Source organism: Pinus tabuliformis, chromosome X, assembly GCF_031772625.1.
Source record: "Pinus tabuliformis cultivar Carrire ecotype Pingquan chromosome X, CPIR1, whole genome shotgun sequence".
In the NCBI taxonomy this organism is placed as follows: domain Eukaryota; kingdom Viridiplantae; phylum Streptophyta; class Pinopsida; order Pinales; family Pinaceae; genus Pinus; species Pinus tabuliformis.
Genome location: NC_142308.1, coordinates 382,445,109 through 382,459,700, shown reverse-complemented (window position 1 = coordinate 382,459,700; position 14,592 = coordinate 382,445,109).

Genomic DNA, 14,592 nt, shown 5'->3' with positions numbered 1-14,592 from the left:
ACTTCCGCCAGTAAGGACACTCCATTCATATGTTTGATGGCAAGGTTGAGGTGAGAAAAGCATCAGATCAGTCACTTGTCATGATGGGGATAGAAAAAGAAAAGCTTCTCAAGCTCCAAGGTACCTCTGCTTGTGCACAAAACATCTCATACAATTATCATTATGATGAAGGTACATTTCCATCAAGTTTATTATGACATGCTAGATTTGTACACTTGAACTATGACAAGCTCCGCTTGTTGAAGAAAAATGGTGTTACTAGTTTTCCTACAATTCCTAGGAAACTTAAGAAATGTCATGCTTGCATTCTAGGAAAGCATAGAAAACAGTCTTTTCATGATTCACTTTCCAGAGAACATAGAAAAATTGAAATCATTCATTCAGATGTATGTTGTCCAATGCATGTTCCTTCTGCAAATGGAAATAAATATATGATGACATTTATGACTACACCAGAATGTCTTGGGTTTATTTATTAAAGAACAAATGTAATGCTTTTCAAACATTCAAGAGCTTTCATACATGGATTGAAAATGATGCACAATCTCATATTGGCTCTATTCGCACTGATAATGGAAAATAATATGCTTCAAATGAATTTGAAAATTATCTTTGCCAACATGGGATCAAAGATCAAACCACTGTGCCTTATAATCACCAAACAAAAGGGATTAGCTGAAAGAATGAATAGGACAATCTTAAATATGGTGTGCTCCATGATGTTTTTCAAGAATATAAAATTGATGTTTTGGGTTGATGCGGTTCTATGCGTTGTATATGTAAAGAATAGATGTCCATCTAATGCTATTAGAAACAAGACTCCTTATGAAATGTGGTACGGTCACATTCCTTCGGTAAAGCATCTCATGGTCTTTCGTTCCACCTATTATGCCTTGATACCCAAAGTACATAGAAACAAACTTGGTGTAAGGAGTCATAAGTGTATCTTCTTGGCGTATTCCAACACCTCCAAAGCATATCGCCTCTATGACGAAGTTAATAAAAAGTTTGTTGTATCTAGAGATGTAACATTTCTTGAATCTTCCAAAGTTGGCAATGTTGTTGAGCAACAACTTGATAGCTTGGACAGATTCACAAATGAAAAATCATTTCAAGAATTTGATAATCTGTTATGTAACCAGCTCAAGAAAAGATAGAAAAGATAGATCAACGCCTTAGAATTCAGCCTCTTCGAGGGGGCAACCTCCTTTACATTACATAAATGAACAATTCTTCGATGATTCAAATGAAAAAACCTCCTTTCTATATATAGGAGTCTAAGGAGTCACAATATAATCCAGCCGACCTAACAATAATAATATAAAGCCACAAAAATAACAATAGAGGGATTCCATGGGGCACAGAAATAAAAACATGGGGGTAATAGGGGCACAACAATATAAATAAGGGGTATAACTACAATAGTAATGGGGTAATCACTAGTATTATAGGGACCCAACATGCCCCTCTCCTTCAAAAAAGTGTTGTCCTCAACGCTTGAGTAGTTTTGGATACTTCTGCATAAAATTCTCATCCTCCCATGTGGAATCTTTAGCGGATAAGTTCCTCCACTTGATAAGATACTCTGAAATTGATCGATTTCGTAGCTATCGAGTTCTTGTTTCTGTGACTGCTTCCGGTTCCAATATAATTTTTCCTTCCTCGTCAAGTTCTGGAAATATTGTTTGAACCGGGAGCTTGTCGCCTATAACCTTCTTTAAACATGAAACATGGAAAGCTGGGTGCAATCGAGAAGCTGCAGGAAGCTCCAAGTTGTATGCCATAGTACCAATCTTTTGCAACACCTTGTACAGACCATAATACATTGGTGATAATTTATTATCCTTCTTAGCTTGCTTTAGGGACATTTGCTTGTACGGTTGTAGCCGTAGGAATACCCAATCACCTACACCAAAACTTCTTTCACTGTGATGTTGATCTACCTGTTGTTTCTTTCTATTTTGTGCCAACACAAGGTTATCCTTTAAGAGTTGGAGGACTTGTTGTTGATGTTCGATGTGATGTTCCACTTCTTGAACCTTAGAATTTTCTCTTAAATATGATGTGATGGATGGTGGTTGATACCCACAAAGTGCCATAAATGGGGTCATTTTTGTTGTTGTATGGAAGGAAGTGTTATACCACCATTCAGCCAGAGGCAACCATTTGACCCATTGTGTCTGTTTATCAGATACAAAGCAACGAAGATATCCTTCCAAACATTTGTTTACTATCTCAGTTTGCCCATCATATTGAGGATGATAAGATGAGCTATGAGCTAACTGAGTACCAAGACAAGAAAATAATTCTGTCCAAAAATTTCCAGTGAAAATGGAATCTTTGTCACTTACAATAATCTTTGGGTTTCCATGTAGATTCTGAATTGTTTCCATAAATGCAGTAGAAACTGTACTGGCTTTAAATGGATGTGATAATGCACAAAAGTGTGCATACTTGGTAAGTCTGTCAACTACCACCATGATTACACTCTTTCCCTCAGACTTGGGTAAACCTGTGATAAAATCCATTGAAACCTCCTCCCAACATTGGCTTGGAATGGATAAAGGTTGTAATAGACCCGATGTCTTAATTGTTTCAACTTTATTTTGTTGGCAAACCAAACATTCCGCCACAAACTTTTGAATATCTTACTTAAGGCTATCCCAAAAAAATTCCTTCTTAACCTTGTGGTAAGTTTTTAAAAATCCTGAGTGCCCTCCTAAGGGAGAAGTGTGCAATTCCATAAGAATCTTTTGTTTTAGCTGGGAATTATTACAGAGGTATAAGCGATCTTTGTACCATAACGAATCATTTTTCCAGCTAAATGTATCAGACGTACTGGAATCTTGTTGTAGCTTTCGAATAAGTGCCCACACTTCTTCATCATTCTTCCATTCCTCCCTTGCTTCATTTATCCAATCTGGTTGGATAATAGAACTGGCGCACAACAATGCTTCCACATCCTCATCCTTTCTTGAGAGTGCATCTGCCACCACATTTTGCTTCCCTTTTTTGTAGATGATTTCAAATTCATAACCCAACATCTTTGTGACCCACTTTTGTTGCTCTTCAGAGGATAATCTTTGTTCTAAAAATTATTTAAGGCTATCATGATCCGTTTTTACCTTGAAGTGTCTTCCCATTAGGCAGGGTCGCCATTTCTTAAGTGCATGGAGTATTGCCAACATTTCCTTCTCATAAATAGCTTTGCTTAAAAACTTTCCCTTGATTGGACGACTTTCAAAAGCATTGGGTCTTTCATCTTGCATTAGAATAGCGCCAATTCCATTTCCTAAAGCATCACATTCCACAATAAAGGTTTTTGTGAAGTCCGGTGTAGCTAAGACCGGTGCTTGGCACATTGCCTCTTTAAGATGGTCAAAGGCCTTTGTTGCTTCCGGAGTCCATGAAAATGCATCTTTCTTCAATAATGTTGTTAGAGGTGCTGCTATTCTCCCATAATTCTTAACAAATTTGTGATAATACCCTGTCAACCCAAGAAATCCTCACAGATGCTTTATGGATGTGGGGATTTTCCATTCCTTAATGGCTTTAATTTTGCTAGGGTCTACCTTAACGCCTTCATGAGATACAATATGACCCAAATATTCCACCTCCTGGACTCCAAAGAAACATTTGGATCTTTTTGCATATAATTGTTTCTCCTCCAATAGTTGTAGCACCTTGTCAACATGTTCAACATGATCCTTCCAAGACTTGTTGTAGATTAGTATATCATCAAAAAATACTAACACAAATTTTCTAAGGAATGGTTTGAAAATTGAATTCATCAAACCTTGAAATGTTGAAGGTGCATTGGTAAGGCCAAAAGGCATGACCAAAAATTCATAATGACCCTCATGAGTTCTAAATGTCGTTTTCGGAATGTCTTCAATCTTCATTCTGATTTGATGATATTCCGAATGAAGATCCAACTTGGTGAAGTAAATTGATCCATGCAATTCATCCAGTAATTCATCAATGACAAGAATGGGGAACTTATCTTTAATAGTGAGCTTGTTGAGCTCCCTATAATCTGGACACATGCGCCATGATCCATCCTTCTTGTGCGCCAATACTACTGGAGCAGAGAAAGAACTTTGACTTGGTTGAATTATACCAGCCTCTAGCATTTCTGCAACCATACGTTCAATTTCACTTTTTTAGACATAAGGATATCTGTACGGCCTGATGTTTGGAGGAACACTTCCTGGAATCAGATGGATAGCATGATCATGATCACGCATAGGTGGGAGACCTTTGGGAGTCTCAAATACCTTGGAATGATTGTCTAGGACATTTTGGAGATCTGGAGAAATAGATGATTCCGATGTGGAAACATCTAGCGAACATAATTGTGCAATTACACCTCTTTGCTCCTTTTCTAGAAGCTTTGTCATACCATTAGAGCTGATTATCTTTCCTGGTTTCCCTGCAATACCCCTTAATTCAGCTTCCTTTCCTTCCGTAGAAAATTTGATGAAATTTTCTTGAAAATTAAAAGGTATTGTACCCAAGGGTTGTAGCCATTGGACTCCTAGTACAACATCAGCACCTCCCATTGGAATGGCAAGCATTGGGCTAGTCAATACATATTCTCCCATGGATAGCTTGATATTATGGCACAATTTATTGTTCCTCCATTTGCAATCATCACTTGACACTCTGGTGCTGGATATAGGAAGCAATTCAATTCTTTTGCTACCCTACAATGAATAAAATTGTGGGTGCTTCCTGAATCAATCAACACTATTACCTTTTTCTTCTTGATTTGTCCTTCTATCTTGATGGTTTGAGGAGTGGTAATTCCCGCCAATGCATTACAAGATATGGTCGGATTTATTTGTTCTTCATCTAGGCTTTGTTCCTGGAGTATATCTTCTTCTTTTGACCTTTCTTGCTCATTTTCTTCTTCCTCTTCACAATCTATGTAGAATAATTTCTTCTCAGCACACTTATGACCTTTAGTGTATTTGCTATCACAACTGTAACAAAGCCCTTTTGCTCTTTTTTCTTTTAATTGTTGTGGTGTGAACCTTATAGGTTGTGGAAGACTAGGCGTAACAACACTTCCGTCTTTATAGTTGTGAGTGGTATGCTTCCTGGTTGCCATAATTTTGCTTTCCATTTTTCTTGCTAACCTGAATGCCTTCTCTAATGAATCAGGTTCCCAAAGGCGAACATCATGTTGGATATTATCCTTTAAAGACCCTATGAACACATCAATCCTATGCTCCTCTGGAATATCTTTTACCCTTATGTTCAATTTTTGGAACTCCTCAATGTGCTCCATTACTGAACCCTTTTGTTTGAGACTTATCAATTAGCTAAAAAAAGTGTTGCTTTTTGTATCTTCATAATGTGCTATCAATTCTTCCGTAAAAATTGCCCAAGTGATAAATTGTTTACAAAAGCAAAGCCATTGATACCATACAAACTGATTTGGTTCCAAATATACAGTTGACATACGTACCTTTTGTGTGTTTTGCACATTATTGAGATCGAAGAACTGCTCCATCTGTAATATCCATGTGGCGGGATCCTTGCTATCAAACTTCCTCATATCAATTTTTGGAATATGGTGAGTCTTCAATCCAACACTAGCGTCTATGGAATCATGATTAACATTTCTTTTTTTCTCATCATGAGTTTCCTTTAGTACCCTTTCACCCTTAGGGACCATTTCTTGTAGCAACTTATTCATATTTATCTTCAATTCATCCATGTTTGTCTTCAAATCTATCTTCAAATCATCCATCTTAGCTTCCACATCAATCATCTTAGCTTCTACACCTTTCTTTAAACAATACATCTTAGCTTCTACACCTTTCTTTAAACCATCCATCTTAGCTTCTACATCTTTCTTTAAACCATCCATCTTAGATTCTGTTCCTTTTTGTGCAAGGGACAGTTGTTGCACTTGGTCTTGTAATTTTGATATATCATGATGCATTTCTTCCTCTTCTTCATGAGTCATGCTAGAGCTTTCAGGTTCCTTACTAGGTGTTTGCATTTTCTTTCCTTGGGTCATCAGTGACCGATAATAATGCTCTACTATGCCCTTTTAATTCCTTCAAAATAAATTTTCAAACCAAGCTTAAGCAAAAATTTAAGAAAATCTGCACACCTTTTTTCACTTTGTAGGATCTTGATATTGCCTCTGATGTATCTCTGTACTTTCCAATCATCTACTTCTAAATTTGTGAGCTGTAGTAGCCCTCTGTGTCCTCTTTCCAATGCTACAAGTCTGACCCAAATTGGATTCTCCAAGGAAGAGTTATGTGAAATCTCCCACAGTGACTTGCTTATAGACTAGTTCAGTAGAGCGAACTTGTACGACGTGCCACGAGTCATTTTTTCGACCTTTGGATCTTAAACATGCATACAAGAAACTAAAGTTCGTCCTCTTTCTGTACCTTCTTATGAAATTTCAATCCGATCCCCAGAGAGAAAGTTATGACGATTTTCCCCAGGTCACCTGTTTTGAATGTAATTCAGGAGTCTGCAAAAAGACCATCTTCCTCAGATCATATCTCCGCAAATATCATGCGAAAAGATATAAAATTCACACCCAAGGTTCAGCGCGATTTCTTCTCAAATGGGTTTTTTTTTTACTTCTGAAATGTCATAGGAAAAAAAGTTATAGCGAAAATGCCACCATGACCTGTTTGGAGCAGCAAAACCCTAGAATCCAAAGCTCTGATACCAAATGTTATGTAACCAGCTCAAGAAAAGATAGAAAAGATAGATCAACGCCTTAAAATTCAGCCTCTTCAAGGGGGCAACCTCCTTTACATTACATAAATGAACAATTCTTCGATGATTCAAATGACAAAACCTCCTTTCTATATATAGGAGTCTAAGGAGTCACAATATAATCCAGCCGACCTAACAATAATAATATAAAGCCACACAAATAACAATAGAGGGATTCCATGGGGCACAGAAATAACAACATGGGGGTAATAGGGGCACAACAATATAAATAAGGGGTATAACTACAATAGTAATGGGGTAATCACTAGTATTATAGGGACCCAACATGGAATCAAAGATCAAACCACTGTGCCTTATAATCACCAAACAAAAGGGATTAGCTGAAAGAATGAATAGGACAATCTTAAATATGGTGTGCTCCATGATGTTTTTCAAGAATGTAAAATTGATGTTTTGGGTTGATGCGGTTCTATGTGTTGTATATGTAAAGAATACATGTCCATCTAATGCTATTAGAAACAAGACTCCTTATGAAATGTGGTATGGTCACATTCCTTCAGTAAAACATCTCATGGTCTTTCGTTCCACCTATTATGCCTTGATAACCAAAGTACATAGAAACAAACTTGGTGTAAGGAGCCATAAGTGTATCTTCTTGGCGTATTCCAACACCTCCAAAGCATATCACCTCTATGACGAAGTTAATAAAAAGTTTGTTGTATCTAGAGATGTAACATTTCTTGAATCTTCCAAAGCTGGCAATGTTGTTGAGCAGCAACTTGATCGCTTGGACAGATTCACAAATGAAAAATCATTTCAAGAATTTGATAATCAAATTCCACATCTTGAAGGGGGGATTCCTATATTGGATCAACCTTTGGAATCTTCTTCTAAAGCACTCTCTCCCCCGAATGAAACTCCAACCATTGATGATACTTTGAGTGATGTGATTGGCAGAATTGGGAGACTCAATCTTGATTCAGTCCCTAGTCAATCAACTAAGTAGCCTGGACCATCTCAAAAAGGTCCCCCAAAGTGGCCTACAAAGAGAATTGAAATTGTTCATCTTGATGAGGTTGGAAAGATAGGAACAAGAAATTCAACACAACGAAATGGAGGTGATGTAGATGACTTTGATTCACTTGTTTTTATGGATGTTTCTTATGATTGTGAATTGAATTTGTCTACAGATTTTGAACCAAATTCCTTCAAATAAGCCACTTCTCATGACGAATGGAAAGAAGCGATCCAAAAGAAGTATGAGGCCTTAATAAAGAATGGCACTTGGAAGTTGGTCGATCCTCCATTGGGAACCAAACCAATTGGCTGCAAGTGGGTCTACAAGAACAAGTATAAAGCTGATGGCTCACTTGACAAGCACAAAGCCAGGCTTATGGAAAAAGGTTTTTGATCCAAGTGGATATTGGTGGCCACTCACCAATTCCGCTTGGACCCCCACCATTGTTTCTTTCAGTTTTTCATTTCCTTAATTGTAGCACAGTTTAACTTCCACAACCACTTTCAGGCCCTAAACGATGCTTTTTTGGGAAAACGGGGAGAAGAATGGGTCTATGGACTGATGTTTCTCATCGCAAAGTCGTAGTCCTTAGATAAATCTTTCTAATGGGGTATTTTGCGCATCAAACGGAGATCGTATGCCAAAGTTACGACCCCGGGAATTTGATGTACCAATTTACCCAAATAGGGCCCATTATTTGATGTTTCGTCTCCTAGGGTTAGGTTTTTGGATGTTTACGGTTTTTCATTGTTTCTCAACAATAAATAGGCCTTTGAGCCTCATTGTAAGACAGTTCAGAGGGATGTAGCCGCCACAACTGTCCTTAAAGATAAGCTACCATCGCCTGAGATAGTTCATTTCCATTTATGTTTGTAAGAATATTTCAGTATTTTACCTTAATGAAACAAAATATTATTTCTACTACATATTTGTATTCATGGTTATCTCTGTAATTTGTTGCATTACTCTTTAAATCTGGATCAGTGTATTAGAGCGGTCTGCTCTTTCTCTATTTTTCTTTGCATGTCCCCAATGAGGTCGGGATATAAGGAGTTAGGGCTTGAATTGGTTGAACCTTTGCAAGACCAGCCTTGCAAATCCTTATGGCCTCCCATGGTGGATGAAAAGAAAGATGAGGGGGTAGGAGATACTATCAAAATATTGCTTGAAGAGGCCCTCGAGTGACAAAGGAACGTGATAATGAACAACTTTGCCCAGATCCTTCGGCGGCTGCCCAAGGGTGACACATCTACTTCTGGCAGCTACTCTCGAAGTGCCACACCCTTTAAGGTACAAGTTAACTTTGACATTCCCATATTTGAGGGTCAAATAGATGTAGACGATGTAGATAAATGGTTAAATCTGCTAGAAGGGTATTTTTTTGTTCATGATTTTTTCGGCCGGGAAAAGATTACTTTCACTCTTCTCAAAGCTGCTCCCCATGTTAAGGACTAGTAGGAAACCTACTGCAAGTAGAAGGATGAAAGTATGACCTCACTGTTTTCAGCTGCACCCACTTGGAATTCATTCTGGAATGACATCAACGAGCAATACTACCCTGTCAAAAGCTATGAGGATAAATACAAAAAGTGGACCATGCTGCGGTAGGGAAGGGATCAAGATGTGCCATAGTTTACCAATATTTTTCATACCCTTCGCACAAAGTTGGGTATCAAAGATTCTAAGCTGCATTTGGTACTCAAATACCATGGCTACCTACACGGGTACATCCATGATGAGATGGAGTTCCTAGACATCTCCTCGCTCAGCACGGCACACTGATATGCTGTCAAGATTGAGAAAATTTTTAAACAGAAGAAGCGAGACTTTGGATATTCAAATCCAAAGCAAGGGAAAGGCACCACCAAACCACTGAATAAAGGACAAAGCTAAGGTGGGGTGGCCCAAAACAACCTGCCAAAGCCGTAAGCATAGAACAACATCATGAAGCCGAAGAAGGACATTGGAAAGTGGTGTGAGCTCCATAAGAGCTCCACTCACAACACAAGTGAGTGTTGGGCCAAGCAATCACTGGTGGCCGAACTAAAGTCTTCAGAATCAAATGCATGTTCCGAATCTGAGTCAGAACCCGATAAGGGGAATCGAAAAGGGAAGAAGATAATCGATGCAGAGCGCAATGCCACCATTGCTACCATGAAGATCTAGAAGGAGGAACCCAAATATCTAGAGGAGGAGGAGCGCCTTTTCCACTCCTAGATGTGGGTAAAGGGCTCCCCACTACAGTTCATTGTCGACAATGGGAGCTAAAATAACCTCATTTCGGTAGAGGTCATGAAGCGACTGGGATTACTGACCACAGTGCATCCACAATCGTACACCATTGGGTGGCTTCACCAAGGATGGGACCTTCGCATGAGCTAGTAGTGTCGCCTACTAAACAACATCAAGCCCTTCACGGATGACATATTGTGTGACGTTGCTCCCCTTGTTGTTTGTGATGTATTATTAGGACAACCATACTTGTGGAAGCAACATGTTGCGTATGAGTCAAGGCCTCATGCTGTTATTGTTACTTTGGGAAATAAGTTGTATAGGATACTGGACATAGCAACACCTACCGCCATCTCTTTGGTTACTGCAAAACAATGTAGTAAGCTCATTTCCAAAAACCAAGATTTTTTTTGTCCTGATGATATGCCCTCAAGGAAAGAAAAAGATGATGGCCATGACCTCCAGATAGGGTCCCTCCGCACGACAACTACAGATGGACAAGGTCGTGGAGGAGTACGAGGACATCTTAACCTCCCTTGCAGGGGTTCCTCTGCACTGTCAGGTCAAGCACTCCATTGATTTGACCCCAGGTGCATTGCTTCCCAATGGACCAATCTATTAGTGCTCCATTCTAGAGAATGATGAAATAAAGAGGAAAATTTAGGAGTTGCTGCAGAAAGGTCACATCCGACTGAGTTCACCGCCTTATGGGAGCCCGACTGTGTTGTTACAAAAGGAGGCTAGGACTTGGAGACTCTGTATTGACTATCGGGCACTGAATAAGATCACTATCTGGAATAGGTACTCGATCCCACAGAATGATGACCTTATGGACCAACTGAAGGGGGGAAAATATTTCAACAAGATCGATTTGAATTCAGGATATCACCAGCTACCAATCGAACCCTCCGATGTGTGGAAGATTACCTTCAAAGCTAAGGAGGGCCTTTTTGAATGGTTGGTTATGCCTTTCGGGTTGACGAGTGCTCCTGCAACCTTCATGAGGCTAACGGATGACATCTTGTGGCCATTCGCCAACTCATTTGTAGTGGTATACTTGGATGACATCCTGATCTTCAGCCAGAGTTGGGAAGAGCACCTCCACCACATCCGACCGGTTCTCCAAACACTGCAGAAACACAAGTTATGTACCAATTTGGATAAATGCACTTTTGGCATGACCCAAGTTCAGTATTTGGAATACATTATTGATGGACGGGGGGTGCATGTGGATCTAGCCAAGACCCAAGTCATTCGGGATTAGCCATCTCCAACCACTCTCACAGAGCTCCGTAGCTTTCTAGGTCTTGCCAACTTCTACCGCTGGTTCGTGTTCGGATTTTTTCATTTCACTTGGCCCTTGAGTCAGGTCACCAAGGGAGGAGCGAAAGAAAAATTCTTTTGGTCTGAATCTCAACAGAAGGCATTCACAAAGTTGAAGCATCGCCTTTGCTTAGCACCAGTGCTTGCATTACCAAACTTGAAACAACCATTTGAGATCGAGACAATTGCCTCTGACTATGCTACTGGGACAGTCCTTACTTAACACGGGCATCTAGTGGCATATCACAATGAGACACTTTCAGACACATTCCAGAAGTATCCTACTTATGACAAAGAGATGTATTCCATTGTGCAGGCCTGTTGACAATGGAAGCATTACATTTTGGGAAGGAAACGGTCATCCGCACAGACCACTGGCCCTTGCAGTTCATACAGACCCAAGGGAAGTTGTAGAATGATTGCCATCAGAAGTGGTCCACATACCTACAACATTTCCATTTGAATATCAAGTATAAGAAGGCCAACACCAATAATGTTGTAGATTGCCTTAGTCAACCACTAATCATGGCGTTAACCACCGTGCTCAACTCTTGTGGGCATGAGACTTTTGATTGGCCACTTCTTACAAAAGTGACCCAGAATTTGGCCACACATACCAGACACTCTTGGAGGGTTAGCATGTTCCAGATTTTCCCCTCCAGGATGCCTTGTTATGCCACCTGGGTCACCTTTGTGTTCCTTCAAGTGAGCGTGCCAAGATGATTTGGAAGCACACTACAGTCGAGCTGCTAGGCATTTCGGGGTCGATAAAATGGTGGCAGTACTGCAAAAGTATTTCTATTGGCTGAATCTTCAACAGGATGTCGGGAAGAACATTAAGTCCTGCATTACCTGCACCATTGCCAAACCAACCATCAAGAAGCAAGGCCTATATACTCCATTGGCTACCCCTAGTTGATCTTGGGAATCCATCTCCATGGATTACATGTCGGGCCTTCCTTCTACTAAGCATGTAAACGACTGTGTTTTTGTGGTCGTCGACAGGTTCTTGAAGATGGCCATTATGGTGGCCTGCAAGAAGAATGTCATAGCAGAATCCACTGCTAAAGTCTTCTTTGAATGAGTGTGGGTATACTTTGGGATCCCACAGTCTATCATCTCAGATCGGGACAACAGGTTCCTTAGTGTATTTTGGTCTAGTCCATGGTCAATGTTGGACACCAAACTTACTAACTCCACAGCCTTCCATCCCTAAAATGATCGCCAAACAAAGGTTGTCAACAGGAAGATGATACACATTTTTTGCGTGTACAACTCAAAGCATCCACACACATGAGATGAGATTCTCCCCTATGTTCATCACAGCGATAACCAGGCTCTCCACAACTCGACTGGCCACAACCCTTTTTCAGGTGGGCTTGGGATTCCAGCCACTATGTCCCATTAATGTGGCTATGCTATTTGCAGCAACTCAGGTAGATTCAACTCATGTCCAGTCTGAAACAGATAAGGCAAAAAACTTCATTGAGCACATCCAACATATCCACCAGTAGGTCCATGACATCTTGGAAAAATCAAATGCCAAGTACAATTAGTGACATGATCAACATCGGCTGCCACACAATTTTCAGGTAGGTGATAAAGTCTGGTTGCATTTGCAAAAGGAATGCCTTATCGGAGCCTATCGGAAACTCAGACCACTCCAATATGGTCCTTACACCATTACCAAGGTTATGGGAGACAATGCATTTGATCTCAACATTCCCCCATTCCTTGGCCTGCACCCAATGTTCAATGTGGATTGCCTTCAGCCATACATTCCACCATTACTAGACACATCTGACATTGCATAACAACTCACACCAACAGAGTTAAATACATATTGCATTGAACAAGATGCAGCTAAACAAAGCATAGACACGCAGATCAAGAAAACTCGCCAGAAGAAGATCCAACTATATCGAGTTGTCAAAGCAGGCCAGCTCTTTCACCAGGGCAAGTGGCTCACCAATGACCAAGTTCAGCAGAAGTTTCCTCATCTCATGGAGGGACTCAACGCAATGGGGACCATTGCTTCCTAAGGGGGAGGAATGATCCGGGTGGATATTGGTGGCCACTCACCAATTCCACTTGCACCCCCCACCATTGTTTCTTTCAATTTTTTAGTTTCCTTAATTATAGCACAATTTACTATTTTTAGCAATTTTTCGGGTCCTGAACTTTTGGAGCTATTTTGAGGCCCTAATATTACTCATCTCATAGTTGTAGTCCTCATATAGATCTTTCTAATGAGGTATTTTGCACGTCAAACGGAGGTCGTATGCCAAAATTACGACCCCAGGAAGTTGATGTACCAATTTACCCAAACGGGGCCCATAGTTTGGCACTTCATCTCCTAGGGTTAGGTTTTTGGATGTTTATGGTTTTTCATTGTTTCTCAATAATAAATAGGCCTTCTAACCTCACTGTAAGACATTTAAGAGGCATGTAGCCACTACATCTCTCCTCAGAGATAAGCTACCATCGCCCGAGGTAGTTTATTTCCATTTCTATTTGTAAGCACATTTCAGTATTTTAAATTAATGAAATGAAGTATTATTTCTATTGCATCTCTATATTAATGGTTATCTCTGTAATTTGTTGCATTCTTATTATCAATTTTGCACAGAAGGAAGGGGTCGATTATGAGGAGACTTTTGGCCCCACACGAAAATGGGCTACCATCTAGACACTCTTTGCCCTAGCAGCTCAGAACGGTTGGAAAGTCCATCAAATGGATGTAAAAACTACTTTCTTGAATGGAGATCTAAAAGATAATTTTTTTATGTCCTAGCCTAAAGGATTTTATGTGAAATGAAATGAACATAAAGCATGCAAACTTGTGAAATCCTTGTATGGCCTCAACCAATCACTGCAAGCCTGGTATGAAAAATTAACTGACCATCTTCTGAAACTCAATTTCAAACATTATGATCTTGATGATGCAACCTTGTTTTTCAAGAAAGTTGGAAAAATAGTTGTATATCTTGTGGTGTATGTAGATGATCTTTTCATGACAGGGAATAATGAGAGCTACATTGCATCAATAAAGAAGGAATTGAGGAAAGGTTTTGAATTGACTGATTTGGGCTATGTTCATTACTATCTTGGTATTGAAGTAACCCAACATCCGAAGTCTATATTCCTTTCTCAAAAGAAGTACATTGGAGATGTGTTGAATAGGTTTGGCATGACTGAATGCAATCCTCTATCTACTCCAATGGAACAAAACTTAAAGCTCACATCCATTGAAGGAAAATAATTTGAGGATGCAACCAAGTATAGAAAACTTGTAGGAAGTC